At 42.4% G+C, this 25,853-nt stretch overlaps 16 non-coding genes across 16 annotated transcripts; all 16 read right to left on the bottom strand.

The window, feature by feature from the left end:
- Positions 1–717: 717 nt before the first annotated feature.
- Positions 718–790, bottom strand: TRNAR-CCU (transfer RNA arginine (anticodon CCU)). Its single transcript has one exon. It is a non-coding gene; the product is annotated as a tRNA-Arg (tRNA).
- A 2,398-nt stretch (positions 791–3,188) lies between these two features.
- On the bottom strand, positions 3,189–3,261 carry TRNAR-UCG (transfer RNA arginine (anticodon UCG)). The gene has a single exon. It is a non-coding gene; the product is annotated as a tRNA-Arg (tRNA).
- A 644-nt stretch (positions 3,262–3,905) lies between these two features.
- TRNAR-CCU (transfer RNA arginine (anticodon CCU)) lies at positions 3,906–3,978 on the bottom strand. The gene has a single exon. It is a non-coding gene; the product is annotated as a tRNA-Arg (tRNA).
- An 805-nt stretch (positions 3,979–4,783) lies between these two features.
- TRNAR-UCG (transfer RNA arginine (anticodon UCG)) lies at positions 4,784–4,856 on the bottom strand. The gene has a single exon. It is a non-coding gene; the product is annotated as a tRNA-Arg (tRNA).
- A 645-nt stretch (positions 4,857–5,501) lies between these two features.
- On the bottom strand, positions 5,502–5,574 carry TRNAR-CCU (transfer RNA arginine (anticodon CCU)). The gene has a single exon. It is a non-coding gene; the product is annotated as a tRNA-Arg (tRNA).
- An 803-nt stretch (positions 5,575–6,377) lies between these two features.
- Positions 6,378–6,450, bottom strand: TRNAR-UCG (transfer RNA arginine (anticodon UCG)). Its single transcript has one exon. It is a non-coding gene; the product is annotated as a tRNA-Arg (tRNA).
- Positions 6,451–9,640: 3,190 nt separating this feature from the next.
- TRNAR-CCU (transfer RNA arginine (anticodon CCU)) lies at positions 9,641–9,713 on the bottom strand. Its single transcript has one exon. It is a non-coding gene; the product is annotated as a tRNA-Arg (tRNA).
- Positions 9,714–10,517: 804 nt separating this feature from the next.
- On the bottom strand, positions 10,518–10,590 carry TRNAR-UCG (transfer RNA arginine (anticodon UCG)). The gene has a single exon. It is a non-coding gene; the product is annotated as a tRNA-Arg (tRNA).
- A 644-nt stretch (positions 10,591–11,234) lies between these two features.
- TRNAR-CCU (transfer RNA arginine (anticodon CCU)) lies at positions 11,235–11,307 on the bottom strand. The gene has a single exon. It is a non-coding gene; the product is annotated as a tRNA-Arg (tRNA).
- Positions 11,308–12,102: 795 nt separating this feature from the next.
- On the bottom strand, positions 12,103–12,175 carry TRNAR-UCG (transfer RNA arginine (anticodon UCG)). The gene has a single exon. It is a non-coding gene; the product is annotated as a tRNA-Arg (tRNA).
- Positions 12,176–12,818: 643 nt separating this feature from the next.
- TRNAR-CCU (transfer RNA arginine (anticodon CCU)) lies at positions 12,819–12,891 on the bottom strand. The gene has a single exon. It is a non-coding gene; the product is annotated as a tRNA-Arg (tRNA).
- An 804-nt stretch (positions 12,892–13,695) lies between these two features.
- On the bottom strand, positions 13,696–13,768 carry TRNAR-UCG (transfer RNA arginine (anticodon UCG)). The gene has a single exon. It is a non-coding gene; the product is annotated as a tRNA-Arg (tRNA).
- Positions 13,769–14,412: 644 nt separating this feature from the next.
- Positions 14,413–14,485, bottom strand: TRNAR-CCU (transfer RNA arginine (anticodon CCU)). Its single transcript has one exon. It is a non-coding gene; the product is annotated as a tRNA-Arg (tRNA).
- A 4,721-nt stretch (positions 14,486–19,206) lies between these two features.
- TRNAR-UCG (transfer RNA arginine (anticodon UCG)) lies at positions 19,207–19,279 on the bottom strand. Its single transcript has one exon. It is a non-coding gene; the product is annotated as a tRNA-Arg (tRNA).
- A 1,499-nt stretch (positions 19,280–20,778) lies between these two features.
- On the bottom strand, positions 20,779–20,851 carry TRNAR-UCG (transfer RNA arginine (anticodon UCG)). The gene has a single exon. It is a non-coding gene; the product is annotated as a tRNA-Arg (tRNA).
- Positions 20,852–21,495: 644 nt separating this feature from the next.
- TRNAR-CCU (transfer RNA arginine (anticodon CCU)) lies at positions 21,496–21,568 on the bottom strand. The gene has a single exon. It is a non-coding gene; the product is annotated as a tRNA-Arg (tRNA).
- Between the last annotated feature and the right edge of the window lie 4,285 nt (positions 21,569–25,853).

Below are 25,853 nucleotides of genomic sequence, written 5' to 3' on the forward strand. Positions count from 1 at the left end.
CCGACCACGAAGGGACTCGAACCCTCAATCTTCTGATCCGAAGTCAGACACCTTATCCATTAGGCCACGCGGTAATATGTCCTGCTGTGCTTATTTTTATAATGTAGGTGGTATGCAAGAATGGGAAATATGATATTTATAGTTATTTAGGTTTACATCCCATTGTGTTTTTTCAGCTCCTTTCAAATAAAGCACTCTTTTGGAATCTATATAATGAAAATGTCACCAGTACGATAAGCTTTTGTTTTCTTTTTTGCATTTAAACCTCTTTCTTCATGAGAATAAAGCTCAGTTGTATGCTTTACATAGCTCTGGATATTTCTAGAAGCGGAGAGAAACTGTTTTGACAGTAGTAAAAACTGCTCCTTTCTGGATATGCCAATTTACACACGCTCAAAGGTTGTATACGTTTCATGAATCCTGACTTACCCTATCCAAGTAGCTGAAAGCCTGTCAACACCTCTAGAAACAACAGTTACACCAATCCAATTAAAATATTTTTTCCAAAGGAATATCTTCTGCCGGGTCAAAGTTGCATCTGACAAAGATAGGTGTTTAAAAATCTACTTTGTAGTTTCAGAACACCAACATGACTCTGAAGAGTACAGAAGTAAAATGGTACCATTTCAAAGTTCCTAATACCTCATAAGCTTCTGAGCGGAAGCATGTTATAAATATATAAATTTTTCTGGAAAAGTAAGAGCGGATATTGGTTTTCACCTCAGATGGGTTTCAAACCCACAATCCCTGGCTTAGGAGGCCAGTGCCTTATCCATTAGGCCACTGAGGCACAGATAAACACTTGCAGTCTAGAGGCATTATTTAAATGTATTCAATCGTCAAACACTGGTGTCTGCACACAGGACATTTCTCAGTTCTCTCCATAAGTAAACTTCCCATTTTCATCCTCTTCCATCCCCGACTTTAACACTCTGTTCTGTGCTATAATGGAGGCTCTGCATTTCGAGCAAGTGGAGAGAAATTGGAGGAGAACCACTTTCGACTCAACACTTCTTCTTTCCTGGATGCTTTTCTCAATAAACTGGGCTTTGACAGTGGTATCAAGCCGTCCTTGTCTTCAGCAGGACACAGAAACAGGCACCAAGTCTCCTGACCAAGTTCAACCACACTCTGCAACTTAATACACCAATGCTTTACAAATTAGCCAACTGTGTCATCAGCAAAGGCAGCCAATGTGCCAATCCTTTATAATTCTTCTGTAGTACTTTTCTTTCTCGTAGGCAAAATTAGCACTTTAACTGCACAAATCATACTGATTTTTACACTTGAAGCACTCCATGAACACATACTTACACACCTTGCATTTCATCTACACACCCTTAAGCTAAAAACCCATTCTGTCAAGTCAAAATTCTGCAACCCTATTACATATTCAGTGCGTGTACATAGAAGCACTTCTTAATGCCACTAACATGGACAAGATTTTAAGCTGAAGATGCAATCTACATGACTGTGCAGTATGTACTCCACTTCATGAATAATTAGGAATGAGAACATGATGGCAATAAGAGTATTGGAAGAGCCTGCTTCCATTCTGAACGGAAAGCTGAGTTGTGTGTCCATTGGCAAAAACCGACCTCGAAGGGACTCGAACCCTCAATCTTCTGATCCGAAGTCAGACACCTTATCAATTAGGCAACGCGGTCATATGTCCTGCTGTGCTTATTTTTATAATGTAGGTATTATGCAAGGATGGGAAATATGATATTGATAGTTATTTAGGTTTACATCCCATTGTGTTTTTTCAGCTCCTTTCAATTAAAGCACTCTTTTGGAATCTATATAATGAGAATGTCACCAGTACGATAAGCTTTTGTTTTCTTTTTTGCATTTAAACCTCTTTCTTCATGAGATTAAAGCTCAGTTGTATGCTTTACATAGCTCTGGATATTTCCAGAAGTGGAGAGAAACTGTTTTGACAGTAGCACAAACTGCTCCTTTCTGGATATGCCAATTTACACACGCTCAAAGGTTGTATACGTTTCATGAATCCTGCCTTGCCCTATTCAAGTAGCTGAAAGCCTGTCACCACCTCTAGAAACAACAGTTACACCAATCCAAGTTAAATCATTTTTTCCAAAGGAATATCTTCTGCAAGGGTCAAAGTTGAATCTGACAAAGATAGGTGTTTAAAAATCTACTTTGTAGTTTCAGAACACCAACATGACCCTGAAGAGTACAGAAGTAAAATGGTACCATTTCAAAGTTCCTAATACCTCATAAGCTTCTGAGCGGAAGCATGTTATAAATATATACATTTTTCTGGTAAAGTAAGAGCAGATATTGGTTTTCACCTCAGATGGGACTCGAACCCACAATCCCTAGCTTAAGAGGCCAGTGCTTTATCCATTAGGCCGCTGAGGCACAGATAAACACTTGCAGTCTAGAGGCAATATTTAAATGTATTCAATCATCAAACACTGGTGTCTGCACACAGGACATTTCTCAGTTCTCTCCATAAGTAAACTTCCCATTTTCATCCTCTTCCATCCCCGACTTTAACACTCTGTTCTGTGTTATAATGGAGGCTCTGCATTTCGAGCAAGTGGAGAGAAATTGGAGGAGAACCACTTTCGACTCAACACTTCTTGTTTCCTGGATGCTTTTCTCAATAAACTAGGCTTTGACAGTGGTATCAAGCCGTCCGTGTCTTCAGCAGGACACAGAAACAGGCACCAAGTCTCCTAACCAAGTTTAACCACACTCTGCAACTTAATAGACCAATGCTTTACAAATTAGCCAACTGTGTCATCAGCAAAGGCAGCCAATGTGCCAATCCTTTATAATTCTTCTGTAGTACTTCTCTTTCTCGTAGGCAAAATTAACACTTTAACTGCACAAATCATACAGATTTTACACTTGAAGCACTCCATGAACACATACTTACACACCTTGCATTTCATCTACACACCCTTAAGCTAAAAACCCATTCTGTCAAGTCAAAATTCTGCAACCCTATTACATATTCAGTGCGTGTACATAGAAGCACTTCTTAATGCCACTAACATGAACAAGATTTTAGGCTGAAGATGCAATCTAAATGACTGTGCAGTATGTACTCCACTTCATGAATAATTAGGAATGAGAAAATGATGGCTATAAGAGTATTGGAAGAGCCTGCTTCCATTCTGAATTGAAATCTGAGTTGTGGGACCATTGGCAAAAACCGACCACGAAGGGACTCGAACCCTCAATCTTCCGATCCGAAGTCAGACGCCTTATCCATTAGGCCACGCGGTCATATGTCCTGCTGTGATTATTTTTATAATGTAGGTGGTATGCAAGGATGGGAAATATGATATTGATAGTTATTTAGGTTTACATCCCATTGTGTGTTTTCAGCTCCTTTCAATTAAAGCACTCTTTTGGAATCTATATAATGAGAATGTCACCAGTTTGATAAGCTTTTGTTTTCTTTTTTGCATTTAAACCTCTTTCTTCATGAGATTAAAGCTCAGTTGTATGCTTTACATAGCTCTGGATATTTCCAGAAGTGGAGAGAAACTGTTTTGACAGTAGTACAAACTGCTCCTTTCTGGATATGCCAATTTACACACGCTCAAAGGTTGTATAGGTTTCATGAATCCTGACTTGCCCTATTCAAGTAGCTGAAAGCCTGTCACCACCTCTAGAAACAACAGTTACACCAATCCAATTCAAATCATTTTTTCCAGAGGTATATCTTCTGCCGGGTCAAAGTTGTATCCGACAAAGATAGGTGTTTAAAAATCTACTTTGTAGTTTCAGAACACCAACATGACGCTGAAGAGTACAGAAGTAAAATGGTACCATTTCAAAGTTCCTAATACCTCATAAGCTACTGAGCGGAAGCATGTAATAAATATATCAATTTTTCTGGAAAAGTAAGAGTTGATATTGATTTTCACCTCAGATGGGACTCAAACCCACAATCCCTGGCTTAGGAGGCCAGTGCCTTATCCATTAGGCCACAGAGGCACAGATAAACACTTGCAGTCTAGAGGCATTATTTAAATGTATTCAATCGTCAAACACTGGTGTCTGCACACAGGACATTTCTCAGTTCTCTCCATAAGTAAACTTCCCATTTTCATCCTCTTCCATGCCCGACTTTAACACTCTGTTCTGTGCTATAATGGAGGCTCTGCATTTCGAGCAAGTGGAGAGAAATTGGAGGAGAACCACTTTCGACTCAACACTTCTTCTTTCCTGGATGCTTTTCTCAATAAACTGGGCTTTGACAGTGGTATCAAGCCGTCCTTGTCTTCAGCAGGACACAGAAACAGGCACCAAGTCTGCTAACCAAGTTCAACCACACTCTGCAACTTAATAGACCAATGCTTTACAAATTAGCCAACTGTGTCATCAGCAAAGGCAGCCAATGTGCAAAACCTTTATAATTCTTCTGTAGTACTTTTCTTTCTCGTAGGCAAAATTAGCACTTTAACTGCACAAATCATACAGATTTTTACACTTTAAAGCACTCCATGAACACATACTTACACAGCTTGCATTTCATCTACACACCCTTAAGCTAAAAACCCATTCTGTCAAGTCAAAATTCTGCAACCCTATTACATATTCAGTGCGTGTACATAGAAGCACTTCTTAATGCCACTAACATGGACAAGATTTTAGGCTGAAGATGCAATCTAAATGACTGTGCAGTATGTACTGCACTTCATGAATAATTAGGAATGAGAACATGATGGCTATAAGAGTATTGGTAGAGCCTGCTTCCATTCTGAATGGAAAGCTGAGTTGTGTGACCATTAGCAAAAACCGACCACAAAGGGACTCGAACCCTCTATCTTCTGATCCGAAGTCAGACGCCTTATCCATTAGGCCACGAGGTCATATGTCTTGCTGTGCTTATTTTTATAGTGTAGGTGGTATGCAAGGATGGGAAATATGATATTGATAGTTATTTAGGTTTACATCCCATTGTGTTTTTTCAGATCCTTTCAATTAAAGCACTCTTTTGGAATCTATATAATGAGAATGTCACCAGTACGATAAGCTTTTGTTTTCGTTTTTTGCATTTAAACCTCTTTCTTCATGAGAATAAAGCTCAGTTGTATGCTTTACATAGCTCTGGATATTTCTAGAAGTGGAGAGAAACTGTTTTGACAGTAGTAAAAACTGCTCCTTTCTGGATATGCCAATTTACACACGCTCAAAGGTTGTATACGTTTCATGAATCCTGACTTGCCCTATTCAAGTAGCTGAAAGCCTGTCACCACCTCTAGAAACAACAGTAACATCAATCCAATTCAAATCATTTTTTCCAAAGGAATATCTTCTGCCGGGTCAAAGTTGCATCTGACAAAGATAGGTGTTTAAAAATCTACATTGTAGTTTCAGAACACCAACATGACTCTGAAGAGTACAGAAGTAAAATGGTACCATTTCAAAGTTCCTAATACCACATAAGCTTCTGAGCGGAAGCATGTAATAAATATATCAATTTTTCTGGAAAAGTAAGAGTGGATATTGGTTTTCACCTCAGATGGGACTCGAACCCACAATCCCTGGCTTAGGAGGCCAGTGCCTTATCCATTAGGCCACTGAGGCACAGATAAATACTTGCAGTCTAGAGGCATTATTTAAATGTATTCAATCGTCAAACACTGGTGTCTGCACACAGGACATTTCTCAGTTCTCTCCATAAGTAAACTTCCCATTTTCATCCTCTTCCATCCCCGACTTTAACACTCTGTTCTGTGCTATAATGGACTCTCTGTATTTCGAGCAAGTGGAGAGAAATTGGAGGAGAACCACTCTCGACTCAACACTTCTTCTTTCCTGGATGCTTTTCTCAATAAACTGGGCTCTGACAGTGGTATCAAGCCGTCCTTGTCTTCAGCAGGACACAGAAACAGGCACCAAGTCTCCTAACCAAGTTCAACCACACTCTGCAACTTAATAGACCAATGCTTCAGAAATTAGCCAACTGTGTCATCAGCAAAGGCAGCCAATGTGCCAATCCTTTATAATTCTTCTGTAGTACTTCTCTTTCTCGTAGGCAAAATTAGCACTTTAACTGCACAAATCATATAGATTTTACACTTGAAGCACTCCATGAACACATACTTACACACCTTGCATTTCATCTACACACCCTTAAGCTAAAAACCCATTCTGTCAAGTCAAAATTCTGCAACCCTATTACACATTCAGTGCGTGTACATAGAAGCACTTCTTAATGCCACTAACATGGACAAGATTTTAGGCTGAAGATGCAATCTAAATGACTGTGCAGTATGTACTCCACTTCATGAATAATTAGGAATGAGAACATGATGGCTATAAGAGTATTGGAAGAGCCTGCTTCCATTCTGAACGGAAAGCTGAGTTGTGTGTCCATTGGCAAAAACAGACCACGAAGGGACTCGAACCCTCAATCTTCTGATCCGAAGTCAGACACCTTATCCATTAGGCCACGCGGTCATATGTCCTGCTGTGCTTATTTTTATAATGTAGGTGGTATGCAAGGATGGGAAATATGATATTGATAGTTATTTAGGTTTACATCCCATTGTGTTTTTTCAGCTCCTTTCAATTAAAGCACTCTTTTGGAATCTATATAATGAGAATGTCACCAGTACGATAAGCTTTTGTTTTCTTTTTTGCATTTAAACCTCTTTCTTCATGAGATTAAAGCTCAGTTGTATGCTTTACATAGCTCTGGATATTTCCAGAAGTGGAGAGAAACTGTTTTGACAGTAGTACAAACTGCTCCTTTCTTGATATGCCAATTTACACACGCTCAAAGGTTGTATACGTTTCATGAATCCTGCCTTGCCCTATTCAAGTAGCTGAAAGCCTGTCACCACCTCTAGAAACAACAGTTACACCAATCCAATTCAAATCATTTTTTCCAAAGGAATATCTCCTGCCGGGTCAAAGTTGCATCTGACAAAGATAGGTGTTTAAAAATCTACTTTGTAGTTTCAGAACACCAACATGACTCTGAAGAGTACAGAAGTAAAATGGTAACTGTTAGACCCGGGACCCTGGCCGGCCAAGACTCGCGTCGAGGTCAGTCAGGGATCGCCAGTTCTAAGTGTCAGGGCAAGGGAGTCACACACCAAGGCAACCCCCACTCGCCCTCTAGGTAACGTGGCGCGAGCAGTCAAGGCTAAACTTGGAGGCGATGTAAGTTAAGTATTTGCGCACGCACCCCAGCAACAACACCCAAGGCCCACCACAAAGAAACACTCCACACAAGGTTATGTAAAAATAGCCTTTGTATTATAAAAATATACATCAGATAAAACACACATCTTATTACACGGTGCCAGCAGGCATGGGCGGAATTTACAAGGGATATTTGTACAGGACAGGGCCACTTGGACCACTGTCAAGGGTATCAGCACTTTTAGAAATAATTACTGTAGCACAAAAATATAACAGTAGAGCATACAGCCAGTAATCACTGGTAACAGGACCTCTCTAGCACCACCTGTACTAGGGAGAAAACAACCACCTACATGTCACACTACCTGCAGGGATGTAAAAGCAAAACACATGATGCCGTAACATTCAGAGGTGTAAAATCACTAACTATGTCCCCAAACTCACCAGTCACCACCTGTGACTGTCCCGGTGTCCCAATGTCAGGGCCTAAACGTGGCAGTTGCCCACAAAGTGCTGGGCAACTGGAGCAGGGAAAGTTAGCACAAAGTGGGAGCCTCTCTGGGCTCAAAGAACCACCACTGTGGCACTGCGGAGCCTCACTGGACTCCCAGACAAGAAATGATCCCCTCAGAGCCTCTCTCAGGCTCTCAGACAAGGGGGGGGCACTCGAGCCTCTCAGGGCTCGCAAAGCAAAAGGCAGGCTGGAGCCTCTCTGGACTCCCAGCCAATGGTGCAGCCTCGCTGGGCTGTGGGGTCCCTCTCTCTGGGGACCCGGGGTCAGGACAAATGCTCCTCAAGAGCCTCGCAGGCTCTCGGCCGAAATGCCCCTCAGAGCCTCTCCGGGCTCTTCGTAGATGTGCCCACGAGCCTCTCTGGCTCGCTAAACAAGGAATGTGCGGGACGTTGGAGCCTCTCTGGGCTCTTCAATACACAATGCCCCCGAGCCCTCAGGCTCAAAACACACAGGCGCGAGGTCGCGCTACAGAGAGGGGGCGGGGCGGACACCGGCAATGTGTCCCGACGCTCCCCCCCTCCTCTGCAGGCACCTACCGGGTTGCGCTGGTCTCTCCAGCGGAGGCGGGTCTCTCCCGCTGGTCCCGGGGCTCTCCCTTTCCTCTCGGGGAGCCTCGGCAGGCTCTCTCGCGGCTCGGCGAGGGAGGCGGGACTTCCGGTCGGCCTTTCCGGGGCCGCGCTCTGATTGGCCGGCCGGCTGGAACACTTCCGGGTCGTCGCGGGCAGCGCGGCGGCCCGTTTTAGGCAGGCAGGCAGCTTCCCAGGATCCGAGGAGTGGGCTCCCTCGTGAATCCAATAAATCACGGACCTGGGCAAAACAATACGGCAATGAGCGGGGTGGCACCCGCGCCGTCAACTCGCCACACGGGGCAAATCGGAGGCCGGGTGGGCACCGGCCTCTGCAGACCACAGCGCTCCCAAGCGCTGCAGGCACCATAAAGCGCTCGTAAGCGCTAAACAGCAGACAAAAGCGCTCTCCAAGCGCTAGGGGTGAAATCCAGCGCTCTCCAAGCTGAAGGGCAGAGAGCAGCGCTCTCAGGCTGCAGGAAAGAAGTCCTCAGTGCTCCCCAGCACTGGAGGACAGGACAGGGCTCCAGCAGGGCTGGAGGCAGGCAGGGGGGGCAAGGCTGGGCCAGAGCCAGCACACTGGGTCTCCAGGCAGGGAGACTCCCCAAGTGGCGGTCCTTCTGGCCCCAGCAGCGGCACAAGCCCCCTCTGGCAGGATTCAAAAGAAGAACATTTTCAGTGGGGACACAGCCCCTTCTTATACTGTAAATTCCTTTGTTACAATGTGCAGGGTGGGGGGAAAACCAGTCGCAGCTGGTTCTGGAGCACTCTTGATGGCCCAACCACCCATTCCTTTCACTGGGGAGGCTAGGGTCATTAGACACACCACAGGGGGGCGGAGCCAGCATTGTGTGGGGAAAACCCAGCCCATCCAGGACACAGGTACACTCCTCCCACACATCACTCATGCTAATCTCCCACTCACCACCGGGCAGACCCATCCAGACTTCCTGGAGCCTGGCATGCCAGCCAGCTCCAGCCAATCACGCTCCAGCACCCTCACTGTACACATATCTCAATGTCCAGAAGTAGCACTTCCCAACTAGACACACACATGCCGCAGACACCATCTTTCAGCATTCACTTTCACGAGTTCAGGCATACCAAACTCGAGCCTGCACTCCCCACGCATCAGGAACTACCAGGGACACACACATTCCCCATGCATTCCTATGGGAGGGCAGGCCAGCCATACTACACGCACGCACTTTCACTCTGGGACCCAGGGGAAAGTGCGCAGAGACCCAAAAATCACTAACACAGGGTCACAAATAAGGCAAAAAGTCTAGGGGTGAACCTGCCCTGCGGGCCAAGTCCAACAGTAACATTTCAAAGTTCCTAATACCACATAAGCTTCTGAGCGGAAGCATGTAATAAATATATCAATTTTTCCGGAAAAGTAAGAGTGGATATTGGTTTTCCCCTCAGATGGGACTCGAACCCACAATCCCTGGCTTAGGAGGCCAGTGCCTTATCCATTAGGCCACTGAGGCACAGATAAACACTTGCAGTCTAGAGGCATTATTTAAATGTATTCAATCGTCAAACACTGGTGTCTGCACACAGGACATTTCTCAGTTCTCTCCATAAGTAAACTTCCCATTTTCATCCTCTTCCATCCCCGACTTTAACACTCTGTTCTGTGCTATAATGGAGGCTCTGCATTTCGCGCAAGTGGAGAGAAATTGGAGGAGAACCACTTTCGACTCAACACTTCTTCTTTCCTGGATGCTTTTCTCAATAAACTGGGCTTTGACAGTGGTATCAAGCCATCCTTGTCTTCAGCAGGACACAGAAACAGGCACCAAGTCTGCTAACCAAGTTCAACCACACTCTGCAACTTAATAGACCAATGCTTTACAAATTAGCCAACTGTGTCATCAGCAAAGGCAGCCAATGTGCAAAACCTTTATAATTCTTCTGTAGTACTTTTCTTTCTCGTAGGCAAAATTAGCACTTTAACTGCACAAATCATACAGATTTTTACACTTGAAGCACTCCATGAACACATACTTACACACCTTGCATTTCATCTACACACCCTTAAGCTAAAAACCCATTCTGTCAAGTCAAAATTCTGCAACCCTATTACATATTCAGTGCGTGTACATAGAAGCACTTCTTAATGCCACTAACATGGACAAGATTTTAGGCTGAAGATGCAATCTAAATGACTGTGCAGTATGTACTCCACTTCATGAATAATTAGGAATGAGAACATGATGGCTATAAGAGTATTGGAAGAGCCTGCTTCCATTCTGAATGGAAAGCTGAGTTGTGTGACCATTGGCAAAAACCGACCACGAAGGGACTCGAACCCTCAATCTTCTGATCCGAAGTCAGACACCTTATCCATTAGGCCACGAGGTCATATGTCCTGCTGTGCTTATTTTTATAATGTAGGTGGTATGCAAGGATGGAAAATATGATATTGATAGTTATTTAGGTTTACATCCCATTGTGTTTTTACAGCTCCTTTCAATTAAAGCACTCTTTTGGAATCTATATAATGAGAATGTCACCAGTACGATAAGCTTTTGTTTTCTTTTTTGCATTTAAACCTCTTTCTTCATGAGATTAAAGCTCAGTTGTATGCTTTACATAGCTCTGGATTTTTCCAGAAGGGTAGAGAAACTGTTTAGACAGTAGTACAAACTGCTCTTTTCTGGATATGCCAATTTACACACGCTCAAAGGTTGTATACGTTTCATGAATCCTGACTTGCCCTATTCAAGTAGCTGAAAGCCTGTCACCACCTCTAGAAACAACAGTTACACCAATCCAATTCAAATCATTTTTTCCAAAGGAATATCTTCTGATGGGTCAAAGTTGTATCCGACAAAGATAGGTGTTTAAAAATCTACTTTGTAGTTTCAGAACACCAACATGACGCTGAAGAGTACAGAAGTAAAATGGTACCATTTCAAAGTTCCTAATACCTCATAAGCTTCTGAGCGGAAGCATGTAATAAATATATCAATTTTTCTGGAAAAATAAGAGTGGATATTGGTTTTCACCTCAGATGGGACTCGAACCCACAATCCCTGGCTTAGGAGGCCAGTGCCTTATCCATTAGGCCACTGAGGTACAGATAAACACTTGCAGTCTAGAGGAATTATTTAAATGTATTCAATCGTCAAACACTGGTGTCTGCACACAGGACATTTCTCAGTTCTCTCTATAAGTAAACTTCCCATTTTCATCCTCTTCCATGCCCGACTTTAACACTCTGTTCTGTGCTATAATGGAGGCTCTGCATTTCGAGCAAGTGGAGAGAAATTGGAGGAGAACCACTTTCGACTCAACACTTCTTCTTTCCTGGATGCTTTTCTCAATAAACTGGGCTTTGACAGTGGTATCAAGCCGTCCTTGTCTTCAGCAGGACACAGAAACAGGCTCCTAACCAAGTTCAACCACACTCTGCAACTTAATATACCAATGCTTTGCAAATTAGCCAACTGAGTCATCAGCAAAGGCAGCCAATGTGCCAATCCTTTATAATTCTTCTGTAGTACTTTTCTTTCTCGTAGGCAAAATTAGCACTTTAACTGCACAAATCATACAGATTTTACAATTGAAGCACTTCATGAACACATACTTACACACCTTGCATTTCATCTACACACCCTTAAGCTAAAAACCCATTCTGTCAAGTCAACATTCTGCAACCCTATTACACATTCAGTGCGTGTACATAGAAGCACTTCTTAATGCCACTAACATGGACAAGATTTTAGGCTGAAGATGCAATCTAAATGACTGTGCAGTATGTACTCCACTTCATGAATAATTAGGAATGAGAACATGATGGCTATAAGAGTATTGGAAGAGCCTGCTTCCATTCTGAACGGAAAGCTGAGTTGTGTGTCCATTGGCAAAAACCGACCACGAAGGGACTCGAACCCTCAATCTTCTGATCCGAAGTCAGACATCTTATCCATTAGGCCACGCGGTCAAATGTCCTGCTGTGCTTATTTTTATAATGTAGGTGGTATGCAAGGATGGGAAATATGATATTGATAGTTATTTAGGTTTACATCCCATTGTGTTTTTTCAGCTCCTTTCAATTAAAGCACTCTTTTGGAATCTATATAATGAGAATGTCACCAGTACGATAAGCTTTTGTTTTCTTTTTTGCATTTAAACCTCTTTCTTCATGAGATTAAAGCTCAGTTGTATGCTTTACATAGCTCTGGATATTTCCAGAAGTGGAGAGAAACTGTTTTGACAGTAGTACAAACTGCTCCTTTCTGGATATGCCAATTTACACACGCTCAAAGGTTGTATACGTTTCATGAATCCTGCCTTGCCCTATTCAAGTAGCTGAAAGCCTGTCACCACCTCTAGAAACAACAGTTACACCAATCCAATTCAAATCATTTTTTCCAAAGGAATATCTCCTGCCGGGTCAAAGTTGCATCTGACAAAGATAGGTGTTTAAAAATCTACTTTGAGTTTCAGAACATCAACATGACTCTGAAGAGTACAGAAGTAAAATGGTAACATTTCAAAGTTCCTAATACCACATAAGCTTCTGAGCGGAAGCATGTAATAAATATATCAATTTTTCCGGAAAAGTAAGAGTGGATATTGGTTTTCACCTCAGGTGGGACTCGAACCCACAATCCCTGGCTTAGGAGGCCAGTGCCTTATCCATTAGGCCACTGAGGCACAGATAAACACTTGCAGTCTAGAGGCATTATTTAAATGTATTCAATCGTCAAACACTGGTGTCTGCACACAGGACATTTCTCAGTTCTCTCCATAAGTAAACTTCCCATTTTCATCCTCTTCCATCCCCGACTTTAACACTCTGTTCTGTGCTATAATGGAGGCTCTGCATTTCGCGCAAGTGGAGAGAAATTGGAGGAGAACCACTTTCGACTCAACACTTCTTCTTTCCTGGATGCTTTTCTCAATAAACTGGGCTTTGACAGTGGTATCAAGCCATCCTTGTCTTCAGCAGGACACAGAAACAGGCACCAAGTCTGCTAACCAAGTTCAACCACACTCTGCAACTTAATAGACCAATGCTTTACAAATTAGCCAACTGTGTCATCAGCAAAGGCAGCCAATGTGCAAAACCTTTATAATTCTTCTGTAGTACTTTTCTTTCTCGTAGGCAAAATTAGCACTTTAACTGCACAAATCATACAGATTTTTACACTTGAAGCACTCCATGAACACATACTTACACACCTTGCATTTCATCTACACACCCTTAAGCTAAAAACCCATTCTGTCAAGTCAAAATTCTGCAACCCTATTACATATTCAGTGCGTGTACATAGAAGCACTTCTTAATGCCACTAACATGGACAAGATTTTAGGCTGATGATGCAATCTAAATGACTGTGCAGTATGTACTCCACTTCATGAATAATTAGGAATGAGAACATGATGGCTATAAGAGTATTGGAAGAGCCTGCTTCCATTCTGAATGGAAAGCTGAGTTGTGTGACCATTGGCAAAAACCGACCACGAAGGGACTCGAACCCTCAATCTTCTGATCCGAAGTCAGACACCTTATCCATTAGGCCACGCAGTCATATGTCCTGCTGTGCTTATTTTTATAATGTAGGTGGTATGCAAGGATGGGAAATATGATATTTATAGTTATTTAGGTTTACATCCCATTGTGTTTTTACAGCTCCTTTCAATTAAAGCACTCTTTTGGAATCTATATAATGAGAATGTCACCAGTACGATAAGCTTTTGTTTTCTTTTTTGCATTTAAACCTCTTTCTTCATGAGATTAAAGCTCAGTTGTATGCTTTACATAGCTCTGGATTTTTCCAGAAGGGTAGAGAAACTGTTTAGACAGTAGTACAAACTGCTCCTTTCTGGATATGCCAATTTACACACGCTCAAAGGTTGTATACGTTTCATGAATCCTGACTTGCCCTATTCAAGTAGCTGAAAGCCTGTCACCACCTCTAGAAACAACAGTTACACCAATCCAATTCAAATCATTTTTTCCAAAGGAATATCTTCTGATGGGTCAAAGTTGTATCCGACAAAGATAGGTGTTTAAAAATCTACTTTGTAGTTTCAGAACACCAACATGACGCTGAAGAGTACAGAAGTAAAATGGTACCATTTCAAAGTTCCTAATACCTCATAAGCTTCTGAGCGGAAGCATGTAATAAATATATCAATTTTTCTGGAAAAGTAAGAGTGGATATTGGTTTTCACCTCAGATGGGACTCGAACCCACAATCCCTGGCTTAGGAAGCCAGTGCCTTATCCATTAGGCCACTGAGGTACAGATAAACTCTTGCAGTCTAGAGGAATTATTTAAATGTATTCAATCGTCAAACACTGGTGTCTGCACACAGGACATTTCTCAGTTCTCTCTATAAGTAAACTTCCCATTTTCATCCTCTTCCATGCCCGACTTTAACACTCTGTTCTGTGCTATAATGGAGGCTCTGCATTTCGAGCAAGTGGAGAGAAATTGGAGGAGAACCACTTTCGACTCAACACTTCTTCTTTCCTGGATGCTTTTCTCAATAAACTGGGCTTTGACAGTGGTATCAAGCCGTCCTTGTCTTCAGCAGGACACAGAAACAGGCTCCTAACCAAGTTCAACCACACTCTGCAACTTAATATACCAATGCTTTGCAAATTAGCCAACTGTGTCATCAGCAAAGGCAGCCAATGTGCCAATCCTTTATAATTCTTCTGTAGTACTTTTCTTTCTCGTAGGCAAAATTAGCACTTTAACTGCACAAATCATACAGATTTTACACTTGAAGCACTTCATGAACACATACTTACACACCTTGCATTTCATCTACACACCCTTGAGCTAAAAGCCCATTCTGTCAAGTCAAAATTCTGCAACCCTATTACATATTCAGTGCGTATACATAGAAGCACTTCTTAATGCCACTAACATGGACAAGGTTTTAGGCTGAAGATGCAATCTAAATGACTGTGCAGTATGTACTCCACTTCATGAATAATTAGGAATGAGAACATGATGGCTATAAGAGTATTGGAAGAGCCTGCTTCCATTCTGAATGGAAAGCTGAGTTGTGTGACCATTGGCAAAAACCGACCACGAAGGGACTCGAACCCTCAATCTTCGGATCCGAAGTCAGACGCCTTATCCATTAGGCCACACGGTCATATGTCCTGCTTTGCTTATTTTTATAATGTAGGTGGTATTCAAGGATGGGAAATATGATATTGATTGTGATCAAGGGCATAGTCAAATCATTGCCTATCCTGGCACAACAACAGGGTCGTGTCCAGAGGGCATATCACAGAGTAACCCCAGAGATGCTGGCTCAGGCAGCAGTGGTCCACCCTTGCCCCCTCTCCGGTGATCTGGACAGGGATCTGCAGACCCTGCAGGACTGGCTTTTTGACAGGCTAAATGATCTTGCCCCGGAATTGACATCTCGCCTGACGCCGAAAAGGGTCTCTGCGCCTTGGTTCACCGCTGCACTGTCGGCTACGCGGCAGCAGTGCAAGGTAGCCGAAAGAGCCTGGCGGGCACAATATGATACTGTTGCCAAGCGGACCTACAAAACGGTGGTTAAGGCTTATTACCAGGACATTCGCCTGGAAAAAAAAGCATATCTAGCCAGGAGAATAGAAGCTGTTTCTAACTCCTGCAAGGAGATTTTCTCCATTGTGAGAGAATTCACGTCCCCATGGTCTAACACCTCGAACGAAAAGCCATCAGGTACCTGGGCTACGGACCTTGCTGATTTCTTTACGAGCAAGATCCAACGCATTCAGGAGTTGTTCCTGGCACCAGTGTCCACGGTCCAGATTATACCGGATATCACCATATCGCCGCAGGCCTGGCCAGGTGTGACGCTGAGTGTGTTTCCACCGATTTCTGCTCCTGACTCCTTAGCTCTAATGGGCAATTTAAAATCGGGTTCACCCCTTGACCCATGCCCTGCTAAATTTTTAGCGAAAGTTGCGGAGGTGATTAACCCACTGGCCAACCCGCTGTTAAATCTTTCGCTGAAGCATGGAGTGGTCCCACAAGCTTGGAAACAGGCGATGGTGATTCCCTTCCTTAAAAAGCCAGGCCTAGATCCGAAGGCCCCAGTTAATTATAGGCCCATCTCTCTGTTGCCGGCTCTCACGAAGATTTTGGAAAAACACGTTCAAGGTGTGCTTTCCAATTTCCTTGAAACCAACGAGATCCTGCATGCCACCCAATCGGGCTTTCGTCCCCATCTTAGCACAGAGACTGCGCTCCTTGAAGTCTCAGAAACCATTAAAGGGGTTCTGGACTCTGGGGGCAAAGTCATGCTGGTGATGTTAGATTTGTCGGCGGCGTTCGACACCGTTCCCCATGATGGTCTTCTCGCCAGACTCTCTGAGATAGGCCTACGGGGGACGGTGTTCGACTGGTTTTCTTCCTTTCTAGCCGGCCGCCGGCAAACGATCTGGGCTCCGCCGGATTCCGCCGTGATGCCGCCTCTGGGAGTCGGGGTCCCACAGGGCTCTATCTTGAGCCCGACCCTCTTCAACATCATTATGACCCCGTTGGCGGCATTGGTGGAGTCTCATGGCGCGCAGATCGTATCCTACGCGGATGACACCCAGCTCCTCTTCTCTTGTAAGAGAGGAGGTGACTTTGATGGGGAGAGTGTTCGGGATTGCCTTGGGGCTGTTTTTCAATGGTTCCATCTGAACAGCCTCAAGTGCAATTCCGATAAGTCCGAGGTACTTTTCTTTGGGTGTGACACAGAGCCAGACTGGCAGGCCTGGTGGCCAATCAATATGTTCCCTCCGTCTTGTTCCTCCCAGGTTGCCAAGAATCTGGGGGTCAAGATGGATAATAGGCTAACCTTGAAATCCCAGATCCTGGGGGTGTCGGGCACTTGCTTCGGCATCCTCAGGATGCTGCGGAGGTTTCTTCCCCTGCTTTCCGAGGAACACAGGACATTGACAGTCCAGGCTCTGATTGGGTCCAGGTTGGATTATTCCAACATTCTTTACCTGGGCCTCCCAGAGTACTTGCTGCAGCGGCTTCAAGTGGTGCAGAATGCCGCTGCAAGGGCAATTTATGGTCTTAATAGGCGTTCCAGTGCCTCGGGCCTGTTGAAAACTTTGCACTGGCTTCCCATCCGCAAGCGGATCGCCTTTAAGGCTCTGACTCTGGCCTTTAAAGCTCTTCACAAGGGGGGAGCTAAGTACCTCCAAAAGAGACTGGTCTTTTATCAACCGACCAGGTCTCTGAGGTCGGAATCCCTGTACTTGGCAGTTGTTCCACGTGTAAAGTAAGCGCGTCTCGGAGGCCGCTCTTTTGGATTGCTGGCACCACAGCTGTGGAACTCTTTGCCGCTTGCTCTGCGGGGAGCCACTAGCCTGTTGGCTTTTAGAAAAGGCCTTAAAACTTGGCTGTTTACTCAGTAGTCTGTTTACTGTGAGCTTTTGTCTGGCACTCCGTTTATTCTTTTATCTGGTGTTATGTTATTCTGTCGCAGTCTTTCCTTTCTCCAATAAAGCGCCGGGACACAATTTATGAGTAGCCGAGCGCTATATAAAAGAATAAATACCATAACATAGTTATTTAGGTTTACATCCCATTGTGTTTTTTCAGCTCCTTTCAATTAAAGCACTCTTTTAGAATCGATATAATGAGAATGTCACCAGTACTATAAGCTTTTGTTTTCTTTTTTGCATTTAAACCTCTTTCTTCATGAGATTAAAGCTCAGTTGTATGCTTTACATAGCTCTGGATATTTCCAGAAGTGGAGAGAAACTGTTTTGACAGTAGTACAAACTGCTCCTTTCTGGATATGCCAATTTACACACGCTCAAAGGTTGTATATGTTTCATGAATCCTGACTTGCCCTATTCAAGTGGCTGAAAGCCTGTCACCACCTCTAGAAACAACAGTTACACCAATCCAATTCAAATCATTTTTTCCAAAGGAATATCTTCTGCCGGGTCAAAGTTGCATCTGACAAAGATAGGTGTTTAAAAATCTACTTTGTAGTTTCAGAACACCAACATGACCCCGAAGAGTACAGAAGTAAAATGGTACCATTTCAAAGTTCCTAATACCTCATAAGCTTCTGAGCGGAAGCATGTAATAAATATATAAATTGTTCTGGAAAAGTAAGAGTGGATATTGGTTTTCATCTCAGATGGGACTCAAACCCACAATCCCTGGCTTAAGAGGCCAGTGCCTTATCCATTAGGCCACTGAGGGACAGATAAACACTGCAGTCTAGAGGCATTATTTAAATGTATTCAATCATCAAACACTGGTGTCTGTACACAGGACATTTCTCAGTTCTCTCCATAAGTAAACTTCCCATTTTCATCCTCTTCCATCCCCGACTTTAACACTCTGTTCTGTGCTATAATGGAGGCTCTGCATTCCGAGCAAGTGGAGAGAAATTGGAGGAGAACCACTTTCGACTCAACACTTCTTCTTTCCTGGATGCTTTTCTCAATAAACTGGGCTTTGACAGTGGTATCAAGCTGTCCTTGTCTTCAGCAGGACACAGAAACAGGCACCAAGTCTCCTAACCAAGTTCAACCACACTCTGCAACTTAATAGACCAATGCTTTACAAATTAGCCAACTGTGTCATCAGCAAAGGCAGCCAATGTGCCAATCCTTTATAATTCTTCTGTAGTACTTTTCTTTCTCGTAGGCAAAATTAGCACTTTAACTGCACAAATCATACAGATTTTACACTTGAAGCACTCCATGAACACACACCTTGCATTTCATCTACACACCCTTAAGCTAAAAACCCATTCTGTCAAGTCAAAATTCTGCAACCCTATTACATATTCAGTGCGTGTACATAGAAGCACTTCTTAATGCCACTAACATGGACAAGATTTTAGGCTGAAGATGCAATCTAAATGACTGTGCAGTATGTACTCCACTTCATGAATAATTAGGAATGAGAACATGATGGCTATTAGAGTATTGGAAGAGCCTGCTTCCATTCTGAATGGAATGCTGAGTTGTGTGACCATTGGCAAAAGCCGACCACGAAGGGACTCGAACCCTCAATCTTCTGATCCGAAGTCAGACCCCTTATCCATTAGGCCACGCGGTCTTATGTCTTGCTGTGCTTATTTTTATAATGTAGGTGGTATGCAAGGATGGGAAATATGATATTGATAGTTATTTCGGTTTACATCCCATTGTGTTTTTTCAGCTCCTTTCAATTAAAGCACTCTTTTGGAATCAATATAATGAGAATGTCACCAGTACGATAAGCTTTTGTTTTCTTTTTTGCATTTAAACCTCTTTCTTCATGAGATTAAAGCTCAGTTGTATGCTTGACATAGCTCTGGATATTTCCAGACGTGGAGAGAAACTGTTTTGACAGTAGTACAAACTGCTCCTTTCTGGATATGCCAATTTACACACACTCAAAGGTTGTATACGTTTCATGAATCCTGACTTGCCCTATTCAAGTAGCTGAAAGCCTCTCACCACCTCTAGAAACAACAGTTACACCAATCCAACTCAAATCATTTTTTCCAAAGGAATGTCTTCTGCCGGGTCAAAGTTGCATCTGACAAAGATAGGTGTTTAAAAATCTACTTTGTAGTTCCAGAACACCAACATGACCCTGAAGAGTACAGAAGTAAAGTGGTACCATTTCAAAGTTCCTAATACCTCATAAGCTTCTGAGCGGAAGCATGTAATAAATATATCAATTTTTCTGGAAAAGTAAGAGTGGATATTGGTTTTCACCTCAGATGGGACTCAAACCCAAAATCCCTGGCTTAGGAGGCCAGTGCCTTATCCATTAGGACACAGATAAACACTAGCATTCTAGAGGCATTATTTAAATGTATTCAATCGTCTGCACACAGGACATTTCTCAGTTCTCTCCATAAGTAAACTTCCCATTTTCATCCTCTCCCATCCCCGACTTTAACACTCTGTTCTGTGCTATAATGGAGGCTCTTCATTTCGAGCAAGTGGAGAGAAATTGGAGGAGAACCACTTTCGACTCAACACTTCTTCTTTCCTGGATGCTTTTCTCAATAAACTGGGCTTTGACAGTGGTATCAAGCCGTCCTTGTCTTCAGCAGGACACAGAAACAGGCACCAAGTCTCCTAACCAAGTTCAACCACACTCTGCAACTTAATAGACCAATGCTTTACAAATTAGCCAACTGTGTCATCAGCAAAGGCAGCCAATGTGCCAATCCTTTATAATTCTTCTGTAGTACTTTTCTTTCTCGTAGGCAAAATTAGCACTTTAACTGCACAAATCATACAGACTTTACACTTGAAGCACTCCATGAACACATACTTACACACCTTGCATTTCATCTACACACCCTTAAGCTAAAAACCCATTCTGTCAAGTCAAAATTCTGCAACCCTATTACATATTCAGTGCGTGTACATAGAAGCACTTCTTAATGCCACTAACATGGACAAGATTTTAGGCTGAAGATGCAATCTAAATGACTGTGCAGTATGTACTCCACTTCATGAATAATTAGGAATGAGAACATGATGGCTATAAGAGTATTGGAAGAGCCTGCTTCCATTCTGAATGGAAAGCTGAGTTGTGTGACCATTGGCAAAAACCGACCACGAAGGGACTCGAACCCTCAATCTTCTGATCCGAAGTCAGACACCTTATCCATTAGGTCACGCGGTCATATGTCCTGCTGTGCTTATTTTTATAATGTAGGTGGTATGCAAGGATGGGCACTATGATATTGATAGTTATTTAGGTTTACATCCCATTGCGTTTTTTCAGCTCCTTTCAATTAAAGCACTCTTTTGGAATCGATATAATGAGAATGTCACCAGTACGATAAGCTTTTGTTTTCTTTTTTGCATTTAAACCTCTTTCTTCATGAGATTAAAGCTCAGTTGTATGCTTTACATAGCTCTGGATATTTCCAGAAGTGGAGAGAAACTGTTTTGACAGTAGTACAAACTGCTCCTTTCTGGATAAGCCAATTTACACACGCTCAAAGGTTGTATATGTTTCATGAATCCTGACTTGCCCTATTCAAGTAGCTGAAAGCCTGTCACCACCTCTAGAAACAACAGTTACACCAATCCAATTCAAATAATTTTTTCCAAAGGAATATCTTCTGCCGGGTCAAAGTTGCATCTGACAAAGATAGGTGTTTAAAAATCTACTTTGTAGTTTCAGAACACCAACATGACCCTGAAGAGTACAGAAGTAAAATGGTACCATTTCAAAGTTCCTAATACCTCATAAGCTTCTGAGCGGAAGCATGTAATAAATATATCAATTTTTCTGGAAAAGTAAGAGTAAATATTGGTTTTCACCTCAGATGGGACTCGAACCCACAATCCTTGGCTTAGGAAGCCAGTGCCTTATCCATTAGGCCACTGAGGCACAGATAAACACTTGTGGTCTAGAGGCATTATTTAAATGTATTCAATCGTCTGCACACAGGACATTTCTCAGTTCTCTCCATAAGTAAACTTCCCATTTTCATCCTCTTCCATCCCTGACTTTAACACTCTGTTCTGTGCTATAATAGAGCCTCTGCATTTCGAGCAAGTGGAGAGAAATTGGAGGAGAACCACTTTCGACTCAACACTTCTTCTTTCCTGGATGCTTTTCTCAATAAACTGGGCTTTGACAGTGGTATCAAGCCGTCCTTGTCTTCAGCAGGACACAGAAACAGGCACCAAGTCTGCTAACCAAGTTCAACCACACTCTGCAACTTAATAGACCAATGCTTTACAAATTAGCCAACTGTGTCATCAGCAAAGGCAGCCAATGTGCCAATCCTTTATAATTCTTCTGTAGTACTTTTCTTTCTCGTAGGCAAAATTAGCACTTTAACTGCACACATCATACAGATTTTACACTTGAAGCACTTCATGAACACATACTTACACACCTTGCATTTCACCTACACACCCTTGAGCTAAAAACCCATTCTGTCAAGTCAAAATTCTGCAACCCTATCACATATTCAGTGCGTGTACATAGAAGCACTTCTTAATGCCACTAACATGGACAAGATTTTAAGCTGAAGATGCAATCTAAATGACTGTGCAGTATGTACTCCGCTTCATGAATAATTAGGAATGAGAACATGATGGCTATAAGAGTATTATAAGAGCCTGCTTCCATTCTGAATGGAAAGCTGAGTTGTGTGACCATTGGCAAAATCCAACCACGAAGGGACTCGAAGCCTCAATCTTCTGATCCGAAGTCAGACGCCTTATCTATTAGGCCACGCGGTCATATGTCCTGCTTTGCTTATTTTTATAATGTAGGTGGTATGCAAGGATGGGAAATATGATATTGATAGTTATTTAGGTTTACATCCCATTGTGTTTTTTCAGCTCCTTTCAATTAAAGCACTCTTTTGGAATCGATATAATGAGAATGTCAGCAGTACTATAAGCTTTTGTTTTCTTTTTTGCATTTAAACCTCTTTCTTCATGAGATTAAAGCTCAGTTGTATGCTTTACATAGCTCTGGATATTTCCAGAAGTGGAGAGAAACTGTTTTGACAGTAGTACAAACTGCTCCTTTCTGGATATGCCAATATACACACGCTCAAAGGTTGTATATGTTTCATGAATCCTGACTTGCCCTATTCAAGTAGCTGAAAGCCTGTCACCACCTCTAGAAACAACAGTTACACCAATCCAATTCAAATCATTTTTTCCAAAGGAATATCTTCTGCCGGGTCAAAGTTGCATCTGACAAAGATAGGTGTTTAAAAATCTACTTTGTAGTTTCAGAACACCAACATGACCCTGAAGAGTACAGAAGTAAAATGGTACCATTTCAAAGTTCCTAATACCTCATAAGCTTCTGAGCGGAAGCATGTAATAAATATATAAATTTTTCTGGAAAAGTAAGAGTGGATATTGGTTTTCATCTCAGATGGGACTCAAACCCACAATCCCTGGCTTAAGAGGCCAGTGCCTTATCCATTAGGCCACTGAGGGACAGATAAACACTGCACTCTAGAGGCATTATTTAAATGTATTCAATCATCAAACACTGGTGTCTGTACACAGGACATTTCTCAGTTCTCTCCATAAGTAAACTTCCCATTTTCATCCTCTTCCATCCCCGACTTTAACACTCTGTTCTGTGCTATAATGGAGGCTCTGCATTTCGAGCAAGTGGAGAGAAATTGGAGGAGAACCACTTTCGACTCAACACTTCTTCTTTCCTGGATGCTTTTCTCAATAAACTGGGCTTTGACAGTGGTATCAAGCCGTCCTTGTCTTCAGCAGGACACAGAAACAGGCACCAAGTCTCCTAACCAAGTTCAACCACACTCTGCAACTTAATAGACCAATGCTTTACAAATTAGCCAACTGTGTCATCAGCAAAGGCAGCCAATGTGCCAATCCTTTATAATTCTTCTGTAGTACTTTTCTTTCTCGTAGGCAAAATTAGCACTTTAACTGCACAAATCATACAGATTTTACACTTGAAGCACTCCATGAACACACACCTTGCATTTCATCTACACACCCTTAAGCTAAAAACCCAGTCTGTCAAGTCAAAATTCTGCAATCCTATTACATATTCACTGCGTGTACATAGAAGCACTTCTTAATGCCACTAACATGGACAAGATTTTAGGCTGAAGATGCAATCTAAATGACTGTGCAGTATGTACTCCACTTCATGAATAATTAGGAATGAGAACATGATGGCTATAAGAGTATTGGAAGAGCCTGCTTCCATTCTGAATGGAAAGCTGAGTTGTGTGACCATTGGCAAAAACCGACCACGAAGGGACTCGAACCCTCAATCTTCTGATCTGAAGTCAGACGCCTTATCCATTAGGCCACGCGGTCATATGTCCTGCTGTGCTTATTTTTATAATGTAGGTGGTATGCAAGGATGGGAAATATGATATTGATAGTTATTTAGGTTTACATCCCATTGTGTTTTTTCAGCTCCTTTCAATTAAAGCACTCTTTTGGAATCGATATAATGAGAATGTCACCAGTACGATTAGCTTTTGTTTTCTTTTTTGCATTTAAACCTCTTTCTTCATGAGATTAAAGCTCAGTTGTATGCTTGACATAGCTCTGGATATTTCCAGACGTGGAGAGAAACTGTTTTGACAGTAGTACAAACTGCTCCTTTCTGGATATGCCAATTTACACACACTCAAAGGTTGTATACGTTTCATGAATCCTGACTTGCCTTATTCAAGTAGCTGAAAGCCTCTCACCACCTCTAGAAACAACAGTTACACCAATCCAACTCAAATCATTTTTTCCAAAGGAATATCTTCTGCCGGGTCAAAGTTGCATCTGACAAAGATAGGTGTTTAAAAATCTACTTTGTAGTTCCAGAACACCAACATGACCCTGAAGAGTACAGAAGTAAAATGGTACCATTTCAAAGTTCCTAATACCTCATAAGCTTCTGAGCGGAAGCATGTAATAAATATATCAATTTTTCTGGAAAAGTAAGAGTGGATATTGGTTTTCACCTCAGATGGGACTTGAACCCACAATCCCTGGCTTAGGAGGCCAGTGCCTTATCCATTAGCCCACTGAGGCACAGATAAACACTTGCATTCTAGAGGCATTATTTAAATGTATTCAATCGTCTACACACAGGACATTTCTCAGTTCTCTCCATAAGTAAACTTCCCATTTTCATTCTCTTCCATCCCCGACTTTAACACTCTGTTCTGTGCTATAATGGAGGCTCTGCATTTCGAGCAAGTGGAGAGAAATTGGAGGAGAACCACTTTCGACTCAACACTTCTTCTTTCCTGGATGCTTTTCTCAATAAACTGGGCTTTGACAGTGGTATCAAGCCATCCTTGTCTTCAGCAGTACACAGAAACAGGCACCAAGTCTCCTAACCAAGTTCAGCCACACTCTGCAACTTAATAGACCAATGCATTACAAATTAGCCAACTGTGTCATCAGCAAAGGCAGCCAATGTGCCAATCCTTTATAATTCTTCTGTAGTACTTTTCTTTCTCGTAGGCAAAATTAGCACTTTACCTGCACAAATCATACAGATTTTACACTTGAAGCACTCCATGAACACACACCTTGCATTTCATCTACACACCCTTAAGCTAAAAACCCATTCTGTCAAGTCAAAATTCTGCAACCCTATTACATATTCACTGCGTGTACATAGAAGCACTTCTTAATGCCACTAACATGGACAAGATTTTAGGCTGAAGATGCAATCTAAATGACTGTGCAGTATGTACTCCACTTCATGAATAATTAGGAATGAGAACATGATGGCTATAAGAGTATTGGAATAGCCTGCTTCCATTCTGAATGGAAAGCTGAGTTGTGTGACCATTGGCAAAAACCGACCACGAAGGGACTCGAACCCTCAATCTTCTGATCTGAAGTCAGACGCCTTATCCATTAGGCCACGTGGTCATATGTCCTGCTGTGCTTATTTTTATAATGTAGGTGGTATGCAAGGATGGGAAATATGATATTGATAGTTATTTAGGTTTACATCCCATTGTGTTTTTTCAGCTCCTTTCAATTAAAGCACTCTTTTGGAATCGATATAATGAGAATGTCACCAGTATGATTAGCTTTTGTTTTCTTTTTTGCATTTAAACCTCTTTCTTCATGAGATTAAAGCTCAGTTGTATGCTTGACATAGCTCTGGATATTTCCAGACGTGGAGAGAAACT

The sequence above is a fragment of the Lissotriton vulgaris genome, chromosome 5, assembly GCF_964263255.1.
Source record: "Lissotriton vulgaris chromosome 5, aLisVul1.2, whole genome shotgun sequence".
In the NCBI taxonomy this organism is placed as follows: Eukaryota; Metazoa; Chordata; class Amphibia; order Caudata; family Salamandridae; genus Lissotriton; species Lissotriton vulgaris.